The following is a 15,511-nucleotide window of genomic DNA, read 5'->3' on the forward strand; positions in this document are numbered from 1 at the left end:
TAATTTAATACCTCTTTACTGCTATTATTTGACTACCATAAATTGACGATTTCGCTACTGTTGCCAGAAGCATAGAAAATCTACACTACTTGAAAGATATTCTTTTGCCTCCGAGCTCTGCCAACGTGATGTTGTCCCCAGACGCGAAGTATTACGAAAGGCTTGTGTCCCCTAGCAAGTAACTTCTGTAAGCTGAGGTGTTCACATTAGAACAAAAACTTACTCTAGTTTACTTCTTCAAGTCACTGTGACAAGTCTATTTCAGGAGCTTGATGCAAGTACTTGTTGCAGAAGTGAAGTTATTCTTAAAAACCAGAGCACTCACCACTGTTGTTGCATTATTATTAATGAATAAAAATCCTGACGTAACGTAAAAAAAATAGGAAAAAAATCTTAGAGGAGTAAATACTGATGTTACTAAGAAATATTATTCAGTTAACTAAAATCAGAAGACTTAACTTAGATTTAAAACTTTGAGCATGTTGTATACAAATTTCGAACATCTCTTGTCTTGTATAATCAAACATTTGATAACAGGAAAGAAAAATGCTGCGCGGTATCTCATCAAGAGACTGCGTTTTAATTTTCGATTTTTGCAAGCATTATTTACTAATTTTATCACAAATGTAATGCATTTATCGTTATAGTAACATTAAAAGAATCAGATAAAATTAAAGACGTGTACACTACCATTCTGCTTTCCCTTCTAGTAAAACAAATTTATTGGTAAACTCATTTCGCACTTGTTTGGCTGGTGGCGTCAATTATATGTGTTTAGGGGCCGCAATGGTACATTTATATAGGCCCATCTGTCTTTGCCCCATTCTGATTTTCGACACTGATATTTTCGGACCGGTACTGAACACAAACAACTTCTGTAAGTTCTACATCTACATCCATAGTCCGCAAGCCACCTGACGGTGTGTGGCGGAGGGTACCCTGAGTACCTCTATCGGTTCTCCCTTCTATTCCAGTCTCGTATTGTTCGTGGAAAGAAGGATTGTCGGTATGCTTCTGTGTGGGCTCTAATCTCTCTGATTTTATCCTCATGGTCTCTTCGCGAGATAAACGTAGGAGGCAGCAATATACTGCTTGACTCTTCGGTGAAGGTATGTTCTCGAAACTTTAACAAAAGCCCGTACCGAGCTAATGAGCGTCTCTCCTGCAGAGTCTTCCACTGGAGTTTATCTATGATCTCCGTAACGCTTTCGCGATTACTAAGTGATCCCGTAACGAAGCGCGCTGCTCTCCGTTGGATCTTCTCTATCTCTTCTATCAACCCTACCTGGTACGGATCCCACACTGCTGAGCAGTATTCAAGCAGTGGGCGAACAAGCGTACTGTAACCTACTTCCTTTGTTTTCGGATTGCATTTCCTTAGGATTCTTCCAATGAATCTCAGTCTGGCATCTGCTTTACCGACGATCAACTTTATATGATTATTCCATTTTAAATCACTCCTAATGCGTACTCCCAGATAATTTGTGGAATTAACTGCTTCCAGTTGCTGACCTGCTATTTTGTAGTTAATTATAAGGGATCTATCTTTCTATGTATTCGCAGAACATTACACTTGTCTACATTTAGATTGAATTGCCATTCCCTGCACCATGCGTCAATTTGCTGCAGATCCTCCTGCATTTCAGCACAATTTTCCATTGTTACAACCTCTCGATACACCACAGCATCATCTGAAAAAAGCCTCAGTGAACTTCCGATGTCATCCACAAGGTCATTTATGTATATTGTGAATAGCAACGGTCCTATGACACTCCCCTGCGGCACACCTGAAATCACTCTTACTTCGGAAGACTTCTCTACATTGAGAATGACATGCTGCGTTCTGTTATCTAGGAACTCTTCAATCGAATCACACAGTTGGTCTGACAGTCCATATGCTCTTACTTTGTTCATTAAATGACTGTGGGGAACTGTATCGAACGCCTTGCGGAAGTCAAGAAACACGGCATCTACCTGTGAACCCGTGTCTATGGTCCTCTGAGTCTCGTGGACGAATAGCGCGAGCTGGGTTTCACACGACCGTCTTCTTCGAAACCCATGCTGATTCCTACAGAGTAGATTTCTAGTCTACAGAAAAGTCATTATACTCGAACATAATACGTGTTCCAAAATTCTACAACTGATAGACGTTAGAGATATAGGTCTATAGTTCTGCACATCTGTTCGACGTCCCTTCTGAAAAACAGGGATGACCTGTGCCCTTTTCCAATCCTTTGGAACGCTCTTCTAGAGACCTACGGTACACCGCTGGAAGAAGGGGGGCAAGTTCCTTCGCGTACTCTGTGTAAAATCGAACTGGTATCCCATCAGGTCCAGCGGCCTTTCCTCTTTTGAGCAATTTTAATTGTTTTTCTATCCCTCTGTCGTCTATTTCGATATCTACCATTTTGTCATCTGTGTGACAATCTAGAGAAGGAACTACAGTGCAGTCTTCCTCTGTGAAACAGCTTTGGAAAAAGACATTTAGTATTTCGGCCTTTAGTCTGTCATCCTCTGTTTCAGTACCATTTTGGTCACAGAGAGTCTGGACATTTTGTTTTGATCCACCTACCGCTTTGACATAAGACCAAAATTTCTTAGGATTTTCTGCCAGGTCAGTACGTAGAACTTTACTTTCGAATTCACTGAACGCCTCTCGCATAGCCCTTCTCACACTACATTTCGCTTCGCGTAATTTTTGTTTGTCTGCAAGGCTTTGGCTATGTTTATGTTTGCTGTGAAGTTCCCTTTGCTTCCGCAGCAGTTTTCTAACTCAGTTGTTGTACCACGGTGGCTCTTTTCCATCTCTTACGATCTTGCCTGGCACATACTCATTTAACGCATATTGTACGATGGTTTTGAACTTTGTCCACTGATCCTCAACACTATCTGTACTTGAGACAAAACTTTTGTGTTGAGCCGTCAGGTACTCTGTAATCTGCTTTTTGTCACTTTTGCCAAACTGAAAAATCTTCCTACCTTTTTTAATATTTCTATTTACGGCTGAAATCATCGATGCAGTAACCGCTTTATCATCGATGATTCCCTGTTCTGCGTTAACTGTTTCAAATAGTTCTGGTCTGTTTGTCACCAGAAGGTCTAGTATGTTATCGCCATGAGTGGGTTCTCTGTTTAACTGCTCAAGGCAGTTTTCAGATAAAGCACTTAAAAAAATTTGACTGGATTCTTTGTCCCTACTACCCGTTATGAACGTTTGAGTTTCCCAGTCTATATCCGGCAAATTAAAATGTCCTCCCAGAACTATAACATGGTGGGAAAATCTACTCGAAATATTTTCCAAATTATCCTTCAGGTGCTCAGCCACAACAGCTGCTGAGCCAGGGGGCCTATAGAGACATCCAATTACCATGTCTGAGCCTGCTTTAACCGTGACCTTCACCCAAATTATTTCACATTTCCGATCTCCGTCAATTTCCGTCGATACTATTGCACTTGTTATCGCTATAAACACGCCTCCCCCTTCACTGTCCAGCCTGTCTCTGCGGTATACATTCCAATCTGAGTTTAGGATTTCATTACTGTTTACGTCTGGTTTCAGCCAACTTACTGTCCCTAGTACTATATGGGCGTTGTGACCGTTTATTAATGAGAGCAGTTCTGGGACCTTTCTATAGACGCTCCTGCAGTTTACTATTAGCACATTAATGTTGTTATTCCCTGTTGCATTTTGCCTACTCCTACCTTGCCGCGTCTCAGGAGGTGTCTTGTCAGGCCTAGGGAGGGAATTATCTAACCTAAAAAAAACCCCATGTGGACTCCACATGTACTCCGCTACCCTTGTAGCCGCTTCCGGCGTGTAGTGCACGCCTGACCTATTCAGGGGGACCCTACATTTCTCCACCCGATAGCGGAGGTCGAGAAATTTGCACCCCAGATCTCCGCAGAATCATCTGAGCCTATGGTTTAAGCCTTCCACTCGGCTCCAAACCAGAGGACCGCGATCGGTTCTGGGAACGGTACTACAAATAGTTAGCTCTGATTCCACGCCGCGAGCGAGGCTTTCCGCCTTCACTAATTCCGCCAACCGCCTGTACGAACTGAGGATGACCTCTGAACCCAGACGGCATGAGTCATTGGTGCCGACATGAGCAACAATTTGCAGTCGGGTGCACCCAGTATTCTCTATCGCCGCCGGCAGGGCCTCCTCCACATCTCGGATGAGACCCCCCGGCAAGCAGACAGAGTGAACACTGGCCTCCTTCCCCGACCTTTCCGCTAATTCCCTAAAGGGCTCCATCACGCGCCTAACGTTGGAGCTCCCAATAACTAATAAACCCCTCCCCCCGTGTGCCTGCTCGGACCTTGCTGAAGCAGCGGCCACATGTCCACTCACAGGCAGAGCGGGCGATGCCACACGGCCAGCCTCCACATTTACCCTCCGCCTTGTGCGCCGCGAACGCCGCTGAACCCGCCACTCCCCTTGGGGAGAGGGTGGCCCAACCGCGCCCGGTACCCGTGAAGATGTCTCGACAGCAGGGACAGTGGGTGAAGCATGTAACACCTAGGGTGTACCATGCGACGCACCAGTCTCCCCACTGCCGCTACACTCTGAGGCAGCAGCCTGAAGACGGCTGACCGCGGCCATCAACACGTTCAACTGTTCGCGAACAGTGGCCAGCTCCTCCTGCGTCCGTACACAGCAGTCACACGTCCTTTTGGGAAAAACTTCCACGAAATGACAAATTCGGTAAGGACTTGCAGCAAGCTGCAAGAAACTTAAGATTTTCAATCTGCAGCAGAGTGTGCGATGACCTGAAACTTCATGACAAATTAAAATTGTGTGCCAGACCAGGACTCGGACCTGGCAATCCAGTCTGGCACACAGTTTTAATTTGTCAGGAAGTTTCATGCAAGAAGCTGTTTTTACTAACTTGCAAACTTGGTTCAAATGGCTCTGAGCACTATGGGACTCAACTGCTGTGGTCATAAGTCCCCTAGAACTTAGAACTACTTAAACCTAACTAACCTAAGGACATCACACACATCCATGCCCGAGGCAGGATTCGAACCTGTGACTGTAGCGGTCGTGCGGTTCCAGACTGTAGCGCCTTTAACCGCTCGGCCACTTCGGCCGGCAACTTGCAAACTTATTGAAGTTGACGAAATTAGTGGATTTCGAGGGGAGCAGAGGGGGAGGTTGCAGATAGCGTGGTTTCTAATATTCCAGCCAATTCTGTGATTGTTTGAATAATGCGCCATATTATAGTAGGAAGTCCGACAGAAAGCCTAATAAATATGATTTCAGGATTACGATGTTAAAGTGGTACGAGGCAGACGAATAAACTGCAACGATTCAATAAGTAAAGCTGAACTATTATCTAAAATAAAGCAAAACAAACCAGCCGTGAAAGTGTACGTTTTGGATAAAACAGCTGAAAGCAGAGACCGCAAAGTAGTCCGTTTAGCGCTCTACAGCTGCTATCTAAATCCGATATAAATGGCATGGGCCAGAATAAAATACATTTTCAGGGAGAACAATGTCACTGGTGACATGTCGAAGGAAAGAGTGCAGAATCTTATTAATGGTGCTTTCCTTTCAGTTACTGCGCAGGACTGGCTAAGTTACTACAGGAAAGTATAGCAGCTGGGGCTGGAGTATTGGCACGAGATGGAGTACTGGAAACGGCCATCTAAGAAGTTATCATCAATGCAACGTCCTTAAGCGATGATGTTGATAATAATGAATGAAACACAAATGCCAGTGTTCCTTAGTGAACATTATTCTGACAATTTTTTCAGGCACAGTTAATAATTTTTAAACATTACTGCTGTGATGTCTTTAACAAGCGCAATGTGAAAATAGATTCCAAAAATCAGTTTTTGACTTTCTATTCATAGTGTCGTAAGTTGTACATTCATCTACTTTCATTTTACGTTATTTTCGGTAAATAAGTAATACTTATGCTGTAGGTAAAACTCTCGAACATGAATATGTCAACGAATTAGGTGGTTTCCGATACGTCACTTAAGCGGGCAGTATTTCTGCGAGTGTCGCCTCCGATTTCGCTTTAAGCAGAAAACGCCAGGTAGTGGTGTCAGCACTGCTACAAACATCCGATGCTGCTTCCCTCCCAGGGCAGCCGTAATGCGGAAGTATGGCCACAGAGCTAATCGTCAACTTATCGGGGACAAACAGTAACTATACTCGTAAAACAGTTTTGCAGACAGTATTCACACATACCACTGAAAGCACATGAAAAATTATTTCACTGTACGGCACATGAGATATGACGTCATAAACATTGAGATGCCCAGTAAACTAGCTTTTGCTTAAAATGCAGCCCGAATTACCCGGTTTAAATTCATCCAGTGTTTCATAATGAGAGCACTTAGCCGGTTCTAACAAACTTTAAACGTAATTTCAAAGCTTCCGTGCCGGCCGAAGTGGCCGTGCGGTTAAAGGCGCTGCAGTCTGGAACCGCAAGACCGCTACGGTCGCAGGTTCGAATCCTGCCTCGGGCATGGATGTTTGTGATGTCCTTAGGTTAGTTAGGTTTAACTAGTTCTAAGTTCTAGGGGACTAATGACCTCAGCAGTTGAGTCCCATAGTGCTCAGAGCCATTTGAACCATTTTCAAAGCTTCCGTAAGCTTTTTCTCGCTTACGTGCTTAAAGCAAATATTAACACATTAAGTCATTTGCAAACAGACGTTTAAGCTGTTTTATATATCGAAGTTCGATTCTTTATAGCATCGTGAGTTTACTGATATTAAAAGATGGTCCCATTTTTCCACTTCTGCTGTATTTGTTATATTGGTACAGAAGTGTAAAAATGCCACTTTCTTTTAATAAATTTCTTGCTTTTGGTACCCACTGTGATGGAAAACAAATTCTGTGTATATACACTGAACCGCCCAAGAAACTGGTATAGGCGTTCGTATTCAAATACAGAGATATGTAAACAGGCAGAATACGGTGCTGCGGTCGGCAACGCGTAGATAAGACAACAAGTGTCTGGCGTAGTTGTTAGATCGATTGGTGCTCCTACAGTGGCTGGTTATCAAGACTTAGGTGAGTTTGAACGTGGTGTTATATTCGACGCACGAGCGATGGGACACAGCACCTGCGAGGTAGCGATGAAATGGGAATTTTTCCGTACGACTATTTCACGAATGTACCGTGAATATCAGGAATCTGGTAAAACATCAAATCTCCGACATCGCTGCGGCTGCAAAAAAGATCCTGCAAGAACGGAACGAACGACGACTGAAGAGAATTCTTCAACCTTTCCGCAGACTGCTGCAGATTTCAGTGCTGGGCCATCAACAAGCGTCAGCGTGCGAGCTATTCAACGAAACATCATCGATAGCGGCCCGTCAATACCGAAAATGGACTGTTGACGACTGGAAACATCTTGCCTTATCGGACGAGTCTCATTTGAAACGTATCGAGCGGATGGACGTGTACGGGTACAGAGACAACCTTATGAATCCATGGACCCTGCATGTCACCAGGGGACTGTTCAAGCTGGTGGAGTCTCTGTAATGTGTGGGGCGTGTGCAGTTGGAGTGATATGGGACCCCTGATACGTCTCTGACAGGTGACACGTGCGTAAGCATCCTGTCTGATCAACTGCGTCCATTCATGTCCATTGTGCATTCTGACTCGGGCAATTTGAGCAGGACAATGCGATACCCCACACGTCCAGAATTGCTACAGAGTGGCTCCAATAAGACTCTACTGAGTTTAAACCCTTCCGCTGGCCACCAAACTCATCAGACATGAACATTATTGAGCATATCTTGGATGCCTTCAACGTGCTGTTCAGAAGAGATCTCCACCCCCTCGTACTCTTACTGATTTATGGACAGCCCTGCAGTTTCATGGTGTCTGTTCCCTCCAGCACTACTTCAGAAAGTAGTCGAGTCCATGCCACGTCTTGTTGCTGCACTTGTGTGCTCGCGAGGGCCCTACACGATATTAGACAGGTGTACCACTTTCTTTGGCTCTTCAGTGTATTTCTTTCCCTTTTTACATCTGGATACAGTTTTGTAGCAGGAGACACTTTACTAGATGTATTCGCTCACACTCTGCATCTGAGTAACAGCCTTTTAAATTTTCTCTGTGAGTTAAATCCGGCGACAAAACAACGCTCATTCATTTTGATGTGTACATATTCAGTTCCTTTCATCGATATTTCATTTCAAGCTGGTAAAGTAATCCAATATTCCGAAATAACTTTAGTCTGTTTTCTGCACAGACCAAAGTAGCACACAATAAAAATTGAACCACTGCTGTGCATGAAAATAGTAGAAGAAAGACATGATTAACGACACATCACCAGTACACAGAAAATAAAGTCATATGTTTCGTCTCTGTAAGAACACTTATGTGCCGTACTGCATCGACGTGGACTCTGTCTGTCTTTAGATGGTCGCCGTATGAAATCTTCAGTTCGTTTCCTTTTTTCTTTCTTAGATGTTTGTTACAGTTCAGAAGAAAATTATTACAAGATCTTCTCCATTTCTCAAGTTTTAAACGTTGGTGTATTTTTTTGCAGAATTCTGACCTTTAATGTACGCATTTTTAAAGATTAAATTACTAATTTGTACAGAATATGGTTCACGACGTGAACGCTGTGGTGTGAAAGTCACACATGAGATAGTAGTAGTGTGCGCAAATAATCCGAAGTACACTAGATTCGTTGTACGTATGTAGCTGGCGAACGGCTGCGTCTGTTCATAGCAACAGACAGAGATTAACGATACAATTGGCCGTGACCCGGACGCTGCTAATCGATCGAGCTATCACCGGGGATGTTCTCTTCTCATCCAAGCCGCGACTGTCCGACGCAGACTCTCTTCTCGAACTGAGGCCATGTTCTAGCTGGAGGTTTAATTATTCTTCCGCACGTTTAAGTCACCGAAACGCGGGGACAACCAGGTAGCTCTTGACGCATATACTGGGTGAATCCGAAGTTCACTGGCAAAATTTCGAACGTTGTCCACAGAAATCTTCTGAGTATTTAGGTACAATGGACCGTGGGTCACCGATATGATTTAGTAGGTTTGCCACGCCAATTAAATTCGTTTCTGTGAAAACACTTTCACTACAACGGAAAAGCCTGTAATATGCAGTCACGGAAAGATTCGATTCCTCGTAGGCGCCTATTACAGACGCATAAAAACTGTGAAGTAATTGCCGTCGCTGCGGGAAGACATCAGCGTAGAGTCGTGCACCTCTTCCGCTGCATTCAGTGAGCCCACACATGAGGTGCATATCGACCAACTCTTCATCAGTACTGCTGTGTATAATTGTTAACGTACAACTACCACTGCCAGTAAAACGAACGCGAGACAGAACACAGGAGTACTGAATGCAAGCTTGAGGGCGAAAAGCAGAGATGGCATTACTGTTGCCAAAAGCAAGTAACGTTAAAATGGTTCAAATGGCTCTGAGCACTATGGGACTTAACATCTGTGGTCATCAGTCCCCTAGAACTTTGAACTGCTCAAACCTAACTAACCTAAGGACATCACACAATTCATGCCCGAGGTAGGATTCGAACCTGCGACCGTAGCGGTCACGCGGTTCCAGACTGAAGCGCCTAGAACCGCACGGCCACACCGGCCGGCTAAGTAATGTTACTGAGCTGAAAATTTTTATTTTCAAAGAAGACACACAGCGCATACCGTCGACATCTGCAAGAGTGTACAGATGTTTTCTGCGCAGTGAATATAATGAGAGACGTAGGGATAAGAATCAAACTAAATTCATGTACTCCTTAACTAGTTACGGTAAACTATAGATCCATTACACCAAAATACCTGAGAAATTTTGTCCATGAAGTTTGGGTTTGCCCTGTATATCTTACACCCACGCTTTATTAGTCATCTAATGGTGTTTGTCGGAAAGTATTTACACTGAGTAACAAAAATATATCTCTTAATATTATGTCGAACCTTCTTTTGGACGGAGTAGTGCAACAACTCAACGGGGCATGAACTCAAGTCGTTGGCAGTCTCCTGCAGAAATACTGAGCCATGCTGCCTCTGTAGCCGTCCAGAAGTGCGAAAGTGCTGCCGCTGCAGGATTTTGTGCACGGGCTGACCTCTCGATTATGTCCCATAAATATTCGATGGGATTCATGTCGGCCGATCTGGGTGGCCAAATCGCTCGCCCGAATTGTCCAAATGTTCTTCAAACCCATCGCAAATAATTGTGGCCCAGTTACATGACATCATTGTTTGAGAACATGAAGTCCATGAATCGCTGTAAATGGTATCAAAGTAGCCGAACATAACCATTTCCAGTCAATGATCCGTTCAGTTGGACCAGAGGACTCAGTCCATTCCACGTAAACGCAGCCCACACCATTATGGAGCCATCATCAGCTTGGACAGTGCTCTGTTCACAACTTGTTTACATACCTTCATGGGGTCTGCGCCACACTCGAACCCTATTATCAGCTCTTACCAACTGAAGTCGGGACTCATCTGACCAAACCACAGTTTTCCATCCTTCTAGGGTCCAACCGATATGATCATGAGCATAGGAGAGGCGGTGCTGGCGATGTCGTGCTTTTAGCAAAGGCACTCACGTCGGTCATCAGCTGCCATAGCACATTAAAGGCAAATTTCGCCGCACTGTCTTAAAGGGTACGTTCGTCACACATCCCACATTGATTTCTGCGCTTATGTCACTCAATGGTGCTTGTCTGTTAGCACTGACAACTCTACGCAAACACCGCTGCTCTCGGTCGTTAAGTGAAGGTCGTCAGCATTGTCCATGGTGTGAGGTAATACCTATAATTTGGTATTTTCAGCACCCTCTTGACACTGTGGATCTCCGAATATTGAACACCTTAACGGTTTCCGAAGTGGAATGTCCCACACATCTAGCTCCTACTACCATTTCGCGTACAAAGTCTATTAATTCCGTCGTGCGGCCATAATCGTGTCGAAAACCTTTTCACATCCATCACCTGAGTGCAAATGACAGCTCTGCCAATGCACCTCCCTTTTAAGCCTGTGTACGCGATGCTATCGCCATCTTCATAAGTGCATATCGCTATACCATGACATTTGTTACCTAAGTGTAAGGCAGTAATACATTATTCCTCCCTCTTTCCTGTACCATCCACGAATCGTGCACGGAAGATGGCTCTGAGCACTATTGGACTCAACCGCTGAGGTCATAAGTCCCCTAGAACTTAGAACTACTTAAACCTAACTAACCTAAGGACATCACACACATCCATGCCCGAGGCAGGATTCGAACCTGCGATCGTAGCGGTCGCGCGGTTCCGGACTGTAGCGCCTAGAACCGCTTGGCCGCTCCGGCCGGCTGCACGGAAGAACTGCTGTCGATGAGTGTCCATATGATCTCGAATTTCTGCGATATCCATTATAGTCATTTCGCGATATGTAAGCTGTCTGATCAAAAGTATCCAGAAGTAGTTGTGGAGGACGGTTTCTGACTCATAACAAGCTTATCACATCTGGTGTCATGTTACACATCTGGTGTCAGGTTACACTTTTGGGCTCCTTGGTGGCATCACTCCTCCCATGGGGAACCACTGGGAATTGGTCAAGGCCACCCAGGTGAGTCACCCAGTCAATTGTGCGACTTATATTCAAGGTTGTGACATCAACTCGATACTGGTCTCGTGGTCCTACCCATACACCTTATGCAAGTGGGCTCGATTCTGATCACATAACATAAAAATGGCAAGAATCCCTCTCAGCCAATGGAACGAATGAGGATCAAGGTCACCCTCCTCCTCTGCCTTGTCATCTTTTATAATTAGCCGAGCTGTGTGTGGGCTCTTCGTCCGAGGTCTAAGCATCATGTGGGAGAAGTGAAGGTTTGTTATAAGCAAGAGCAAATCATCAATAATAATTTTCTTTCTCTTTATATTTCAATTATTGTATGAGCCTAGTCAGTTGTACTCTGTAGTGAAAGGGATTGTCATAATAACAATGATATAAAAATAACTTGTGGTTTAATGTAAACAATTTCATTTTACAATACATTATTTTTTCTATTAGTTGTTGTTTAGTACGTTTTTAAAATACACTCCTGGAAATTGAAATAAGAACACCGTGAATTCATTGTCTCAGGAAGGGGAAACTTTATTGACACATTCCTGGGGTCAGATACATCACATGATCACACTGACAGAACCACAGGCACATAGACACAGGCAACAGAGCATGCACAATGTCGGCACTAGTACAGTGTATATCCACCTTTCGCAGCAATGCAGGCTGCTATTCTCCCATGGAGACGATCGTAGAGATGCTGGATGTAGTCCTGTGGAACGGCTTGCCATGCCATTTCCACCTGGCGCCTCAGTTGGACCAGCGTTTGTGCTGGACGTGCAGACCGCGTGAGACGACGCTTCATCCAGTCCCAAACATGCTCAATGGGGGACAGATCCGGAGATCTTGCTGGCCAGGGTAGTTGACTTACACCTTCTAGAGCACGTTGGGTGGCACGGGATACATGCGGACGTGCATTGTCCTGTTGGAACAGCAAGTTCCCTTGCCGGTCTAGGAATGGTAGAACGATGGGTTCGATGACGGTTTGGATGTACCGTGCACTATTCAGTGTCCCCTCGACGATCACCAGTGGTGTACAGCCAATGTAGGAGATCGCTCCCCACACCATGATGCCGGGTGTTGGCCCTGTGTGCCTCGGTCGTATGCTCACCTGCACGGCGCCAAACACGCATACGACCATCATTGGCACCAAGGCAGAAGCGACTCTCATCGCTGAAGACGACACGTCTCCATTCGTCCCTCCATTCACGCCTGACGCGACACCACTGGAGGCGGGCTGCACGATGTTGGGGCGTGAGCGGAAGACGGCCTAACGGTGTGCGGGACCGTAGCCCAGCTTCATGGAGACGGTTGCGAATGGTCCTCGCCGATACCCCAGGAGCAACAGTGTCCCTAATTTGCTGGGAAGTGGCGGTGCGGTCCCCTACGGCACTGCGTAGGATCCTACGGTCTTGGCGTGCATCCGTGCGTCGCTGCGGTCCGGTCCCAGGTCGACGGGCACGTGCACCTTCCGCCGACCACTGGCGACAACATCGATGTACTGTGGAGACCTCACGCCCCACGTGTTGAGCAATTCGGCGGTACGTCCACCCGGCCTCCCGCATGCCCACTATACGCCCTCGCTCAAAGTCCGTCAACTGCACATACGGTTCACGTCCACGCTGTCGCGGCATGCTACCAGTGTTAAAGACTGCGATGGAGCTCCGTATGCCACGGCAAACTGGCTGACACTGACGGCGGCGGTGCACAAATGCTGCGCAGCTAGCGCCATTCGACGGCCAACACCGCGGTTCCTGGTGTGTCCGCTGTGCCGTGCGTGTGATCATTGCTTGTACAGCCCTCTCGCAGTGTCCGGAGCAAGTATGGTGGGTCTGACACACCGGTGTCAATTTGTTCTTTTTTCCATTTCCAGGAGTGTATGTATTTACAGTGCTATTTGTTTCTATGAAATACATACAGTGTACTTTCTGTTTGTAATAATTTTGTTGTTCTAGTTAATTAACAATCGTTTGCCTTTTAATGCTATTTGCTATAATATACTGCATGTGTGTGTGTGTTTTTTTTTACAAAGCAGTTTTTACTGAATACAATACTTTTCATTTTTTTGTTGTATTTGCACATATTTGCTTTATTAATAAAGTACTTTACGACTATGTAACGTTAAACAAAATAATTACCATGTCATATGGCCTCTTCACCTTACCTGCTGCTGCTGCTATGTGCTTTGTCATCTTAACGCTTTGCTGGTCCTCTCACGACTGGGTGAGCTATTCATCAGTCACTGTTTATATACATTTATTGAAACAGTGTGAGCAACTTTACAAAAAATATACATGACGGATACTGTGGCCTCTACTGCCAGTTCATAGCCAGAATGAACTAGGCAGTCTTTACAGGTTCTACAGTCGCACACTTTGGCGTAGGAGGTATACAGGAATTTATACACTGCTCCACTTGGTGCACTGTTACAGTATTTTTGCTGAAGCAGTCCACAAACTCATAATAAACATCTCTCACATACGGCTGCTAATGATACAGTTGTTCTGTAGCGATCGTTACTGCATGGTACATATCATCTAATTGCACAACACTCAAATATTTTAAGTATCCACACTGAGGTGACAAGTCATGGGATAATGATATGCACATATACAGATTAGCAGTAGTATCGTCTACACGAGGTATAAAAGGGCAGTGCATTGGCGAAGCTGCCATTTGTACTGATGTGGTTCATGTGAGAAGGATTCCGGCGTGATTATAGCCGCTCGACGGAATTAACAGACTTTCAACGTGGAACAATAGTTGGAGTTAGACACGTAGGACATTCCATTTCGGAAATCGAAAGGAAATTCAGTATTCTAAGATCCATCACTGTTTATATACATTAATTGCAACAGTGTGAGCAACTTTACAAAAAAAATATTAATGACGGATACTGTGGCCTCTACTGCCAGTAGTGTGCTGAGAATACCAAATTTCATGCATTACCTCTCGCCATGGACAACGCAGTCGCCGACGACCATCACCCAACGACCGAGAGCAGCGGCGTTTGCGTAGAGTTGTTAGTGCTAACAGACAAGCAACACTATGTGAAATAACCGTAAAAATAAATGTGGTACATGCAACGAACATATCAGTTAGGACAGTGCAGCGTAATTTGACGTTAATGGGCTATGGAAGCAGACGACCGACGCGAATGCCTTTGTTAACAGCATGACATTGCATTTGCTAACACCGTCCCATTGCCTGCAGCGCGACTCCTGGGCTAATGGCCTTATCGGTTGGACTCTCGATGACTGGAAAACCGTGGCCTGGTCAAATGAGTCCCGATTCGTCAACAAGGCACTGTGCAAGCTTGTGTTGTCTCCGTAATGGTGTTGGCTGTGTTTACATGGAATGGACTGGACTGGATCCTCTGGTCCACCTGAACAGATCATTGAATAGAAATGATCATGTTCGGCTACTTGGAGATCATGTGCAGCCGTTCAAGGACTTTATGTCCCCAAACAACGATGCGCCATGTCATCGGGCCACAATTGTACGTAAATGATTTGAAGAACATTCTGCACAGTTGGAGTGAATGGTTTGAATACCCATATTGTCCAGCGTGTATACCACAGAACATTTATGGAATGTAATCGAGAGGTTCTCGAAATTATGGATGGCTATAGAGGCAGCATGGCTCATTATTTCTGCAGGGGTTCAAAATGGTTCAAATGGCTCTGAGCACTATGGGACTTAACTTCTGAGGTCATCAGTCCCCTAGAACTTAGAACTACGTAAACCTAACTAACCTAAGGACATCACACACATCCATGCCCGAGGCAGGATTCGAACCTGCGACCGTAGCAGTCCCGCGGTTCCGGACTGCACCGCCTAGAACCGCACGGCAACGGCGGCCGGCCTCTGAAGTGGCCTTCTAACGATTTGTTGAGTCCACGCCATACCGAGGTACTGCACTACGCCAGGCAGAAGGACGTTTGACAC

Source organism: Schistocerca americana, chromosome X, assembly GCF_021461395.2.
Source record: "Schistocerca americana isolate TAMUIC-IGC-003095 chromosome X, iqSchAmer2.1, whole genome shotgun sequence".
Taxonomy (NCBI): Eukaryota; Metazoa; Arthropoda; class Insecta; order Orthoptera; family Acrididae; genus Schistocerca; species Schistocerca americana.